This window comes from Triticum dicoccoides, chromosome 3A (assembly GCF_002162155.2).
Source record: "Triticum dicoccoides isolate Atlit2015 ecotype Zavitan chromosome 3A, WEW_v2.0, whole genome shotgun sequence".
Lineage (NCBI taxonomy): Eukaryota > Viridiplantae > Streptophyta > Magnoliopsida > Poales > Poaceae > Triticum > Triticum dicoccoides.
Genome location: NC_041384.1, coordinates 696,169,236 through 696,183,205, shown reverse-complemented (window position 1 = coordinate 696,183,205; position 13,970 = coordinate 696,169,236).

Sequence of the window (13,970 nt, the reverse complement as noted above, 5' to 3'; positions counted from 1 at the left end):
CGGGTGGTTGGGACGGTGGGGCGACGGGGCGAGGGGAGGTGGAGCAAGGGGGCGGCGGTGGGTGGCGGGGGCGGCGGCGGGTGGCGGTGGTCGTCGGGGAGGAGGGGGATAGATCGAAACAGAAAGAGATGGGCAGGGTGGGGCTCGGCCGTTAATTAGTAACCTAAACGATTGCCGTCCGCCCCCCTTTGCCGTCCGCTTTATTACTCTTTGCTGTCTGCTAGCGGATGACAAAGAGGGGCCCCATTACGTTTTCCCTAATCAGCCCGTTAGTGTGGGACGCCTCCCTCTTTGCCGTCTGCCAGCTGACGGCAAAGAATCTTTGCCGTCTGCTAGCGGACGACAAATAACTGGCTGATGGCAAAGAAGGTCTTTGCCATCAGCCAGTTCTTTGCCGTCTGCTTTTGGGTAGCTGATGGCAAAGAGCTTCTTTGCCATCTGCTAGCGGACGGCAAAGAGCTGGCAGATGGCAAAGTAGCTAATTCCAATAGTGTTTGCTGATCTGCCACGCAGTGTGACCGACGCTGCAGAGTTCTTCCGAGCCGAAGAAGGGAGCTCCGTGGAGAAGCTGTTCTTGTCGCAATATTGCGCGCTAGAACATCTGGTGCCCTTCAGCGATCAGTTGAAATAGCTGGTCGAGCTGCACAGGGTGACCGAACTGGCCATGAAGGATATGATAATCCGGCTGTGGCCAGCCGAAGCTATTCCCATCAGCTACTTCGACCTCGTGAAGAAGCTGGTGGATGCCTATCCTCGGCTGCATGTCATCAAGCGGTTCGTCTGCATTGAGAGCACGCGTCTAGCCTTCGCTTATTGCAAGGTCTGGTGGGCGAAGCTGGATGCTGTCAATTTAGCGACCGGGGGCCACCGGAGGGCAAGGAGCACCACACACCTGAGCGATACTTCGGCGATGTCTTAGAGGGGTCCCGCATTGTTGCGGATCATTGTGAGAAGGACACCATCTTTGAATGAATGTATTCGAGCTCCCTCTGTCTTGTATGATGAAACAAAGTGTTTATGCAATATAATGCTTATTATGTTTTTAAAATTTTACTTCCTGTGCGGCCGTGTTGTATGAAATCTGAGGGTTAACCAGTCGTCGGCTTCTGCCCCCACGTAGGTAGTACGGGGGTGTTCGGGGTGGAATCTAAAAAATCTTGATCCAATTAGATGGTCCTTGAAGGAGTTGTTTAGCGCAACGAACCAGGCAACCAGACTATGCGGCTGTAACACCCTCACTTAGCCATAGGAGTGCGACAATAAAAACATGGGCGCAACCCCTAGTATCCGAACTAGAGTGCTATAAGCGTCTGATCGGGAAGTACCAACCCTTCGCGTAATGCGGAAGAAATCTCCAACGATTTGCAACCTCCGAACAGCTGATCGGCTCTCGCCGCATCATGACAGTCAGTTTTCGGCTTTCTCTACTGAGGGGCTCCTTTCGATAAACCAAGGCACAATCATAGTAGTTCTCCCTTTACTACCTTAGCCGATATAGAGGAACATAAGGTAGCAAGCACAGGAGCCGGGCAACCTAACTATTGACCAAAGACATGATTTAGAGCCAAAAAATATAATGCTAAATCCGGGGTGCCAAACTATACTTATAAAAAGTGTTTGGACTTTTGTCGCCGTAATGTGGGGTGCTATGAAGCCCCTGACAAACATCAAGCGTACCAAAGTGTACATGTGCTACCTGATAGGATTATCCACAGGGGAGCTGAAAAAAAGAAAACAGAAAAGGTACGAAGGTAAAAAGCTGGAGTCCTACAGCTCCAGCCGCAGACTCCCTCAGTCACCTCTGGGGAAATAGGTGCGGGATACTCTTTTTAGTTCCAATACCGGGTCAACAAAAAGGAGATATCAGTGGCATGCTTGGCGTTCGATGGCGGCGTGAGGCCTCCGATTTATTCGGAGGAGAGTGACATGGTAGAAGGGCTAGCTAACGGGGAGGAGCCTGGCGGCGGCGGGCGAGATGCCTCCGATGCTGGAGGAGGAAGCCATGCCCATGGCGACGAGGAGGGGCGCGATTTAGGGGGCGTGAGAGGGGGAGGGTTGGGTGGGGTATTTTTCGGTGCGAACCAGTTTTTGGGCAAAAATTGAACCGCCTGCGTCATGGGTAATGGGAGTGACGGGCACTGCAAATCGCCCGCCGCCGAAAGGGGTAAAGCGGTAGTGGGCACATCCTAATACCCACCACTGCTAAGACACTACTTCATAGAACCTCTTGGACACCATTCTATGTACACTGTTTAAAGGGTTTTCTATTTCTGTGCCCCACTTTGCTTGGTCCTCCTCAGTTTCGCCCAAGCACATTTCTTTTGCTCACTTCTGCTCTCCGCCGCGCCACCCACCCTCATGCATGCCCAAAAGGAGGTTTGCCGTTGGTCAAGGGAGTTGACTGTTAGCCGACACAGTTACTGACGCGTGGGGCACACCGTGCCAGGTGGCGCTCTCACAATCGGTGGTGTGCATGCCTGCATGCATGAGTAGTCCCATCGCGGTCACATCCGCCCTTTCACACACGGTCAGCACGCACCACGCGGCTTCCCATGCGAGGAATCGCGTCGTCGACGTTACCGGCAGGCGTCTATAAATGCATTTTATAGCCACGCAGGCACGCACCGGCGTGCGCCCACTCTTGTCCCAATCCCCTCCCCACCCCTCGCCACCCCACAACGTTCTCCGCCATGCGACTCCATCAAACCCTAGCCACCTCCATCAAACCCTAGCCGCCTCCTGTTCCAGCAGCCGCAACAATGTCTAGCCACAATGGATGCCATGCGTATGTCATTCCCGGCCTGCCGCGCGCCCTTTGGGTCGAAGAGGCGTCACTCCTCGCTCGTTGCGGCGTCGTGGTGCCACCGGACACACACCTGCCAGCCGAATGGCACTTGAGCGCCAACGGGCTCACGGTGGAGCCTGTCCCCATCGTCGGCACGTCGACCATGTCGCGCATAATACACGACTTTAGGAAAAGCCTGCCATTGGCGGAGCGGTCGAAGCAGCGCTACATGCTCGACAGCCGGCGGTGCCGGAGATCCTGGCCATGGAGAACGCCACCCGCATCAAGCACTACGAGGGCCACCACTCGCCTCCATGGCACAACATCGACGAGAGGTACACCTTCGGGGAAGGCTGTACCTTCCCCGATGTCATGGCCGCGTGCAGCGCCCAGCTTGGCCCACGAAAGGGCGAACGGGTTTCACTGCCTTGGGCCATAGCTCGATCCACACTGATGGTCAGGCCCACACCTGGGGGGCGTGTGCCGGTGCCAGTAGTAGTAGCAGGGGCCTGCACATGCCCAAACCGGAGCCAATGGCATCGGGGACGAGCTCACGCGGGCCCCTTCGCGTGCCCAAGCCAGAGCCGGGGACGAGTTCGCGCACACCCCTGCGCGTGCCCAAGCCAGAGCCGAGGGCGAGCTCGTGTGCTCCCTGCTCATGCCCAAGCCCAAGCACGGGTTGAGCTCGCGCGCCCCCCTGCTCGTCGCAAAGCCCGACCCCGGGGCGAGCTCGTGCGGGCCCCTGCGCATTCCCAAGCCGGAACCGGAGCCGCCGCTGCTGGCAGAGTACAGGGGGGTGGTGGCCAGTTGAAAGTGCTAGTGATCGACTAGAGGGGGGTGAATAGGTGATTTTTATGAATGTCTTCAAAACATGGAAGTTTCGAAGACAAACGATAGAAATAAACCTATTACCATGCAGCGTAAGGTAGACTACACTAGGCAAACCATAGTCAAATATTCAATGAAGTGAAAGCATAATGACTAATAGCAGCTAGGCAGTAAAGATCAGGTAGGAAGATATTGTGAAGCCAATCAGAACAAGCAGTCACTCAGTGAAGACAAAAGATAATGCAATCATACAATGACTTCACAAGGACCAACAGTAAGTAAAGGGAAGGGAAGGATGAAACTAGTGACTCGTTGAAGACAATGATTTGTTGGACCAGTTCCAGTTGCTGTGACAACTGTACGTCTAGTTAGGGAGGCTGAGATTCAACTAAGAAGACCTCGTCTTCACCTTATTCCCCTTGAGCTAAGGACACCCAGTCCTCGCCCAATCACTCTAGTAAGTCTTCAAGGTAGACTTCCAAACCTTCACAAACTTCGTTCACCGGCGATCCATAATGACTCTTGGATGCTCAGAACGCAACGCCTAACCGGCTGGAGGATTCACAGTCCTCAAGTGTAATAAGTCTTCAGATCACACAGACAGGAAGACTTAAGTGATGCCTAACACTCTTTGGCTCTGGGTGTTTAAGGATTTATCCTCGCAAGGAATTCTCTCTCAAAGGCTTCGAGGTGGGTTGCTCTCAAATGACAAAAGCCGTACTCTAACTCTAAGCAGCCAACCGTTTATGGTTGTAGGGGGTGGGCTATTTATAGCCACTGGGCAACCTGACCTGGTTTATCCGAAATGACCCTTGGTCACTAAGGAACTGACACGTGTTGCAACGGTCAGATTTCAAACACACACGACAACTTTACTTGGACTACAAGCAAAGCTGACTTATCCAACTCTGGACAAGATTTGCTCTCATAGTCTTCACTCGAAGACATAGGATTTTGGTTAAGCATCACTTCAGTCATTCTGACTGGTTCTCTTGGACCCCACTTAACAGTACGGTGGTTCCTATGACTCAACAAAGAAAAACACAGAACGGCGAAACTGCTAAGTCTTCGCGCTCCATAGTCTTCACGCGATGTCTTCTCTTATCATAGTATTCAATGTCAATGTCTTCACATACCACCTCTGACTTCAATGTCTTCATACATTTTTAGGGGTCATCTCTGGTAGGAAAACCGAATCAATGGGGGACTTCTACCTGTGTTATCCTGCAATTCTCACAAACACATTAGTCCCTCAACTAGGTTTGTCGTCAATACTCCAAAACCAACTAGGGGTGGCACTAGATGCACTTACAATCTCCCCCTTTTTGGTGATTGATGACAAACTAGTTGAAGTTTTCAACGGGGAATATAATATGTGAAATTGTAAAGGATAGGGGATTGTCTTCATAAGTTGCAAGGGCTCCCCCTGAAGATGTGCATATAAGTAATTTGCTTTTGGAATGCAAATGCACATGGCAGGTTGTACTTGTGGAGATCCTCTTCAACTTATGATGACAATTCATTATGCAAGATATGACGTGACGAAGATGATGATATGCATAATGAAAAATGGACGTCTGCAAAATGATCTAAGTGCGGAATTTATCATCGCACATGCGGAATTTATCATGGCATCACATAATAGCAAATAAGTAGCAGACGACCATCGAGTTTGAGTGTTACAACTCAAAGAACCAAATGTATCAAGACGCGAGAGTTGTAAACACTAGGCAAAATATAAAACTACCGCCCATATGAACCCGCTTGAAGATTATCAAACTCATATGCTTCTCCCCCTTTTGTCAGTAAGGACCAAAAATGTTTGAAGACATAGAGCACCTACTCGTCCCCGTGAGGAGTTGGTGAAGCAGCAGGGTCTTCGGTGTTGGTTGGCGGTGAAGACGAACTCGGTGCAGTGTTGATTCACGCTGAAGGTGGTGAAGTAGCATCGTCTTCATCATCGATGACACGTGCATTCACTGTTGCAGCAGAGGAGGAGAACTCAGAGTCTTCAAGAGACGGAGTATGCTGCAGCATAGTCCTTCTTGGAGGTGTTGAGTCAAACTTGAAGCATTCAAAGAAGCCATCCTCTAGAAGATCATCTTCAGAACACATAAGCATCAGCCCTTTCAATGTACGCCGACAAGTTTCATGGGCAACAAAGGCATTCTTGGTGGCAAGGTTGCGAATCCTGTTTACGTCCACCAAGAGGCTTTGCATTTGGTGCTTCAGCCAGTCATGATGCTTATCCTGTTTCTGATGAAGGGCAACCAGAAGTTCTCGGTCATTGAGAACACGAGATCGCTTCTTGGGCCGTTGGGCAATGGTGCTTTCAGTTGCTTCAGTGAGGGCACGATGAGGTGCACGGGTAGTACCAGCCAGAGGATAAACACGAGCGACTGCTGGATCTCCGTCAATGTGTTGTGAGAAACTCTGCTTATCAGCATTCTGAAGACTAAGGGGCTCCTTGGCAGGCTCTGGATAGATGGCTTCAACTGACATATCGACGTCAGGCATAAAGATCCGATGATTGCGAGCAGAGGGCTAATAGGTGATAGCTGAGTGTAGTTTGATCAGCCGCATAATCCATGGAGCGTAAAACTTCAAGCCAAAGAGATCAGATCCTGATGCAGCAAGTTGGCGGATGAAGAAGTCTTGTGCATTGAAGCATTTGCCGTGAAGAATATGGAAGACCAAAGTCTTCATTGCACCTTCCAGCTTTGCATGTGGAGAATGTCCTTTGATGGGCCAGAGAGTTCGCCTTATAATGTGACAGATAGTGCGTGGCAGATACTCAAGGTCTTCAACAAAGAACTCCTTAGGATATGCAGCATCTGGAGGCAAAGGCTTCATCATGCTAAGCATCTGACTCATGTTTGGTTTAGGCTTGTGAAAAATGCTCTCCATAGCTGCACTGTGAAGCTGACAACCAGGTTCATAAAGATCTCCTGGAGTGGGCAGACCAGTGAGCTAAATGATATCAAAGGCTTTGGCTTCGTGATGAACATTGCCTGTCATCCACTCAAGGACCCAAGTCTTCGGATCTCTGTTTTAGCCATGAATATGAAGAGTGGCATAGAATTGGAGCAGCAATCCTTCGTTCCAGTGCTCCTTGTCAGTGACGAACGGCAACAATCCAGACTCTCTGAAGCAATCCAGAGCTTCTTCCAAACAAGGCAGACCAGTTATGGCTTCAGTGTCAAGACGCATATGTGGGAAAATGCGACCTTGATTGTACAGAATGCATGAGTAATAACTGCGCTGCTGATAGCTCCAGAACCGATCAGAAGATATTCTTGCCTTGGTGTAGCGGTTCTTGGCACTATCAAAGAAGGTGTTGTGTGCCTTGAAGCCATTGATATTAAAAGATCCGGGTGCAGATGCAGTACCTGGAAACCTGGGCAACCTTGGCATTGGCTTCTGAACCTAAGGCCTGTGCTCAACGTGATAGTCAAACTGAGGACCAGCAGCAGACGGAGGAGTCAGAAAAGGCCATTTGACAGTGATAAGTTGGCCATAGTTGAATGCTTGCTCGATAGTGTGTGGCCTTGGTGGCGGAACAGGAGCAGTGGCATCAACAGAGGCGTCAGGCTGCACATCTGTTGCAGGTGCATCATTGGCTTCATTGTCCTATGGCACAGTGTTAGGTGCAGGCTCCACAGTGTCTTCAGCCATGACCACGTCATTTGCTTTAGTGGTGTTAGTGGTGGCAGCGTCAGGATTCTCAACCTCCACTTCAGAAGCTGGAGGGTCGGTCACGTTCTCCTCGAGAACAACATCTTGGTGAGACGGGGGTGTAGCAACTCTTGGGGCTTCTTCTTCATCGGCTGATGCAGCTGGAACATCTTCAACCATTTTGGCTTCGGATTCAGAGACGGTCACAGTAGGAGTGGCATCTGGAAACACTTGACGTGCAATAGATTGGTGGTGCACTTCTCCTGCTGGAACGCTCAAAAGAGGGACTTGAGGCCTTGGTCCTTTGCGAAGCCTGCGTAGCACTGGCAACGCCTGTGGAGATGGAGTTGGCTGGGCCTCAAAGTCGTCTTCTTCGTTTTGCACAGGTGGTGTGACTTGTTGTTGTTGGGGAGTACTCGGGGTGTCTTGTTGTTGTGGGTGATCAACCCATGATGCATCTTGAGCAGTTGGCGTCAAAGGACGACCAATGCTGATGAGTTCGCTGTGTGTGAGCACAGGCGATGATACCAGTTGGTGCTCGATCTGAGGAAGGACTTCATCATCTTCAACATTGTCATGGTGACCAATGTCTTCAGCAGCGGTGGAGTCAACTGCTGGAATGTCTTCAGCTTCAGGAGCCTCTGTGGAAGCAGGCTGATGAACTACTATCCATCGTTCTTGATGCGAGAAATCAGGGCGAGCAACAGAGATGGGTTCTACAACAAGGGGCTCTGTGGGAGCAGCCCGATCTTTCTTGGTTCTGCGCTTCTTCTTGGAGGGAGCGACATCATAAGCATCATGATTTTTCCTCTTTCTGGCTTCAGCCTCGGCAGTCCTCGTCTTCTTCAGTTCTAAAGCGGTTGACCGGACCTTTGGCTTCGAGCCAGTCATGCTGCTTGGAAAGACTATGTGTGGCTCTTCCCACCTTGAAGGTGCAGATTGGTCTGTTGATGGCTTCTTCTTCTTTGCAGCCATTCTTGGGTCGATGCTAGGACGACCAAGAGCCTTGCGCTTCTCAGCCTCATTGTAGGCTTGCACACACTTGTCAGCCAGGCTCTTCATGCGCTCACGAGAACCTTTAGCTTCTTCACGCTTCTTGAGAAAGGCTTCCTTGAGCTCATGCAGCATAATCTTGAAGTTTTTCACTTCTTGCACGCTGAGCTTGGCCATGTGCTTCTTGAACTGAGCTTTCTCATAGTCGATCTTTTGCTTCAATTCAACGATGCGCTGAGCTAGAGCTAGCTCAGAAGCAATGGCGCCAGTGAAGGCGACACTGAGGCCAATTGGAAGTTGCAGATCTTCAAAGCTGAGGTTGGGCGTGTCAAACCACTCATCAATGAAGTTATGGATGATTGCCACATCAAAGAGAGGCAAATCATTGAAGGTCTCTGCTTCTTCCTTGCTCTTGATCAGTTGCTCAAGAGCGTCATCTGCAAGATCTTCATCGCTGGACAGATCAATGGCGTCATTGCGCAGAATAGCAGCAGCAGTCAGTGCCTGATCAGTATTCTTTCTCATCTCAGTCTTCTTGGAGATATGTGATAGATCTTCAGACTGCACACTGTCTTCAGGAGGTGCAGTAGCCAGTGACTTCGCATGTAAGACGTTTGGTGCAGGAGCAGGCTTTGAAGCTTTAGGCTTCTTCAGTTTCTTTGGCTTCGGCGGTGCAGGCACTTCATCAGATTCAGCGTCATCTGCAGGCTCATCCACGGCTGTCCCTTGAACCATGATATGAGTGATGAGACCTTCCAGGTTGTAGAAGGGCCCAACAAGATTGGGTTCAGCTTCGCGTGTGCCATCAGCACGAGGAGCAGAGGGGCGTGGATTGAAGTCTAAGCCTCGTGACTTCTTGTTCTCTTTGGCCGAGTTCCTGGCAAACTGAAGGTTGCGCTTGAACATATTATCATCGCGGGACCACAGTAATGAAGATGGGTCCGCATCCGCAGGCTGCGGTCCACGGACCATGCAAGGATAGAAGCCTTGTTCAATGGCTTCAGCTCTGGACTTGGGTTGAAGATTTCTGTATAGAATGTCTCCCCATGGTCATTTGATGACATTCTTCTCAGCATACTCCTGGGTCACGAACCTGTACTTGAACCACTGTTCTGCCCAATATCTTTGAATCCATTGGATTCGAGTTTTTCGCTGATTGTAGTCCTCCTTTGGATCTGTCTTGTACAGCTCATAGAGGTCAGGAGGCAAATCTCTTGAGGTGTTGCCACGCCGCTGTCTGCCACCCTTTCTTGTAGGTTTCTCTGGTGCCATGAAGCTTAAACTGAAGGGCTTCAACATGTTTAAAGGCTTCAAAGGCTTCCGCTTTCTGGTCAAACAGGAACTAGCTTCGGGAGAGTTAATGTGATGCTGTAAGAATTCTGCAAACGAATGCAGACTATGACAACCAAGGGATTCTCCTACAGACATGTACCTATGACAGCATTAAGGTGCGAGGGAAGGGGAAGAGGTCATATGCATTCTCAGAAGATTTTGAATAATCAGTTTAGAAGACATTGACCTCATAGTGCGAAGACATTCACTCATAGATAGAGAGTTGGTTCCAGATTTGTACGAATCCACAAATAAGTACAAGTGAGGAATCTAACTATGTTGTGAAGCATAAGTGAACATACTAGGCATATTATGAGATGCAGTATGAAATAGATCCAACTTGTGTGAACAAAAACTGCTTGTGGTAGAAAGTGATGAATCTATAGGATCAAAGGGGCCGTAAAAAGGAAGTTTTATTTACCACACGAGGAACTGCTAGACGGAGTGGGAGAGGAGGCCGAGCAGTTCGATCGTTCGTGCCCTAACTTGGCGACGGAGGACACCTACGGCGACGGCGAAGAGGACGATGTCCGCGGCCGGCGTGAAGACGGCGTCAGTGAGGTCACGGCAGCTAAGCGCTTCGTCGCCAGCATCGTCGAGGGCTAGCGGTGGCGCTAGGGTTTGTGCGAGAGTGGAAGAAAGGATAATGACTGTGGTGAGGCGTGTATTTATAGGGACAGGGATGGCATAGTGTTATTACACAGGTGCCCCTGGCGATTCACATCTGAAGGACACGTGGCCATCATGCAACATATCGGAGGTTGTTCCACGTTCCCACGCACGCCTGGATTGTCGGGTGGTCGTTACCACTTATCCGGGTTTCAGGTGAAGGAATTAGCATTGAAAACGGACTTAATGTTTGTCTCTGTATCTTCTGCTGACAAGGATGCAGAGAAGACATTCGACAGTTTCAATAGAATGCATATGATTTGGATAGGTAGAGTTTGAGATAGAAAGCATAGAGAGATTAGGGTCCGATCACATTCACTTAGTTCAAAAGATTCAACAAGGAAGACGTAGCTATAAGTGAATGTTGTAGAGGACAGAACACTAGTATGTATATATCAGAAGACAATCAAGTCAACATAGTGAAGATAATCATGAAGACAAGTTGAAAATGAAGACAAACAAAATGTGAAGACATAGCAAATGTGACGCCATGGGTAAAACACTTCAAACAGAAGAATTTGGTGGTGGCGTTACCCACCGTATAGGAAGTATTAGACCCAGACACGGCGCACAATTATCGTGGCACTCCGAAGTCAAATTCCACATTAATGTATTCACACTTATAATGTAAGTCTTCATTCATTGAAGATATACTTTACTTCGTGTGTTGCACATCTAAGTCATCAATATGCATAAGTGTTAGGATGTGTGCCTGATCACAGGACATTTGAGGATTCCAAGATATTTAGCTCACGCCGTAGCTTGCAAAACCTCTTCTCATCCAAGGGCTTGGTGAAGATATCTGCCAATTGCTCTTCAGTGTTGACGTGTATGATATCAATATCTTCTTTCACAACATGATCTCTGAGAAAGTGATGACGAATTTCAATGTGCTTTGTCTTCGAGTGCTGAACTGGGTTGTTGGCAATCTTGATGGCTCTTTCATTGTCGCAGTAGAGTGGCACTTGCTTCAGATGAATGCCATAGTCTTTGAGTGTTTGCTTCATCCATAGAAGCTGAGCGTAGCAAGATCCAGCAGCAATGTATTCAGATTCAGCAGTGGAGAGAGATACACAGTTCTGCTTCTTTGAAGACCAACATACAAGTGATCGTCCCAGAAAATGACATGTGCCTGATGTAGACTTGTGATCCACCTTGTCACTAGCATAATCAGCATCCGAGAATCCAACCAGATCAAACTCTGAACCCTTTGGATACCATAATCCTAATGTTGGGGTGTAAGCCAAATATCGAAGAATTCGCTTCACAGCTAAGTGATGCGATTCCCTTGGTGCCGCTTGGAATCGAGCACACATGCAAACACTAAGCATAATATCTGGCCTAGATGCACATAGATAAAGTAAAGAACCAATCATGGAGCGGTATACCTTTTGATCGAACTCTTTACCATTGTCGTCGGGACCCAGATGATATTTGGCTAGCATTGGCGTCGTGAAGCCTTTGCAGTCTTGCACCCCAAATTTCTTCAGGCAATCTTTGAGGTACTTCTCTTGAGATATGAAGATGCCATTGCGTTGCTGACGTATTTGAAGACCAAGGAAGAACTTCAGCTCACCCATCATGGACATCTGATATTGCTCTTGCATCATATATCCAAACTCTTCACTGTATTTCTGATTGGTGCAGTCGAAGATAATGTCATCCACATATATTTGGCACACAAACAGTTCACCATCATATGTCTTCGTGAAGAGAGTGGGATCGAGGGAACCAGGTTTGAAGCCTTTGCTCTTCAGGAAGTCTTTGAGTGTGTCATACCAAGCCCGAGGGGCTTGTTTGAGGCCATACAGTGCCTTGTTGAGCTTGTACACCATGTCAGGATGTTTTGGATCTTCAAAGCCAGGCGGTTGTGCAACATACACTTCTTCTTCAATCTTTCCATTGAGAAAAGCGCTCTTCACATCCATTTGATACAGAAGAATGTTATGATGATTTGCATAGGCCAGCAGTATGCGTATGGCTTCAAGTCTAGCCACGGGAGCAAATGTTTCATCGAAGTCAATCCCTTCAACTTGAGTGTACCCTTGAGCAATGAGACGAGCTTTGTTTCTGAAAACTTGACCATGCTCATCTTGCTTGTTGCGATATATCCATTTGGTGCCTATTATATTGTGCTTGCGAGGATCAGGACGCTTAACTAGTTCCCATACATTATTCAGCTCAAACTATTGAAGCTCTTCTTGCATAGCTTGAATCCATTCAGGTTCCAAGAAGGCTTCTTCAACTTTCTTGGGTTCAGATATTGAGACAAACGCGAAGTGCCCATAGAAATTTGCTAGCTGTGTTGACCTCGAACGAGTGAGTGGACCTGGTGCATTGATGCTATCAATTATTCTCTCAATCTGTACTTCATTTGCAACACGAGGATGTACATGACAAAGATTTTGCTGTTGCTGATCATTGTCATCGTTAGAAGGATTGTCTTCAGGCTGAGCATTGTCTTCAGTTTGATCAGGTGCGGAGATGATAAGTTCCTCTTCAGGATGAGATTCAGATGGTATGATTTCTCCAGTTCCCATAAGTTTGATTGATTCACTGGATGGAACTTCATCTAGCATGTTTGGCAGGTGCTCTCTTTGTGAGCCGTTAGTCTCATCGAACCGCACATCCACTGTTTCAACCACTTTATAGTGAAAAAGGTTGAAGACTCTGTAGGAGTGCGAAACCTTTCCATATCCAAGCATAAAACCTTCATGTGCTTTTGGTGCAAATTTTGAAGTGTGATGTGGATCCTTGATCCAGCACCTGGCACCAAATACTCTGAAGTAACTGACATTTGGCTTCTTGCCAGTAAGGAGCTCATAGGATGTCTTGTTGAGAAGCTTGTGAAGATAAACATGGTTGATGATATGGCATGCAGTATCAATGGCTTCAGGCCAGAACTTTCTTCGAGTCTTGTATTCATCAAGCATCGTCCGGGCCATCTCAATAAGTGTTCTGTTCTTGCGTTCCACGACGCCATTCTGCTGCGGTGTGTACGGAGCTGAGAATTCATGTGTAATGCCCAAAGTATCAAGATAAGTGTCTATACCAGTGTTCTTGAATTCAGTGCCATTGTCACTTCTGATGTGCTTGATCTTGATGCCATAGTTGTTCATGGCTCGATTGGCGAAGCGTTTGAAGACATCCTGCACTTTTGTCTTGTAGAGGATTATATGCACCCAAGTATATCTTGAATAATCATCAACAATGACAAAGCCATAGAGACAAGTAGTAGTAGTAAGAGTTGAGTAATGAGTGGGACCAAAAAGGTCCATGTGGAGCAGTTCGAATGGTTGAGTCATTGTCATGATTGTCTTCGAGGGATGCTTGGCCCTCATCATCTTTCCTGCTTCACAGGCACCGCATAAGTGATCCTTCTTGAACTTGACGCCCTCGATGCCTATGACATGCTTCTTCCTTGCAAGGGTGTGGAGGTTCCTCATGCCAGCATGCCCTAGCCTCCGATGCCAAAGCCAGCATTCAGAAGCCCTTGCTAGAAGACATACGGCAAGTTGTGGTCCTGCTGATAAATCTACCACGTACAAATCATCTTTCCGATACCCTTCAAACACTAGAGACTTGTCAGATTCCATTAGAACAAGGCAACGATATTTTCCAAACATCACAATCATGTTTAAATCGCAAAGCATTGAGACAGACATTAAGTTGAAACCAAGGGATTCAA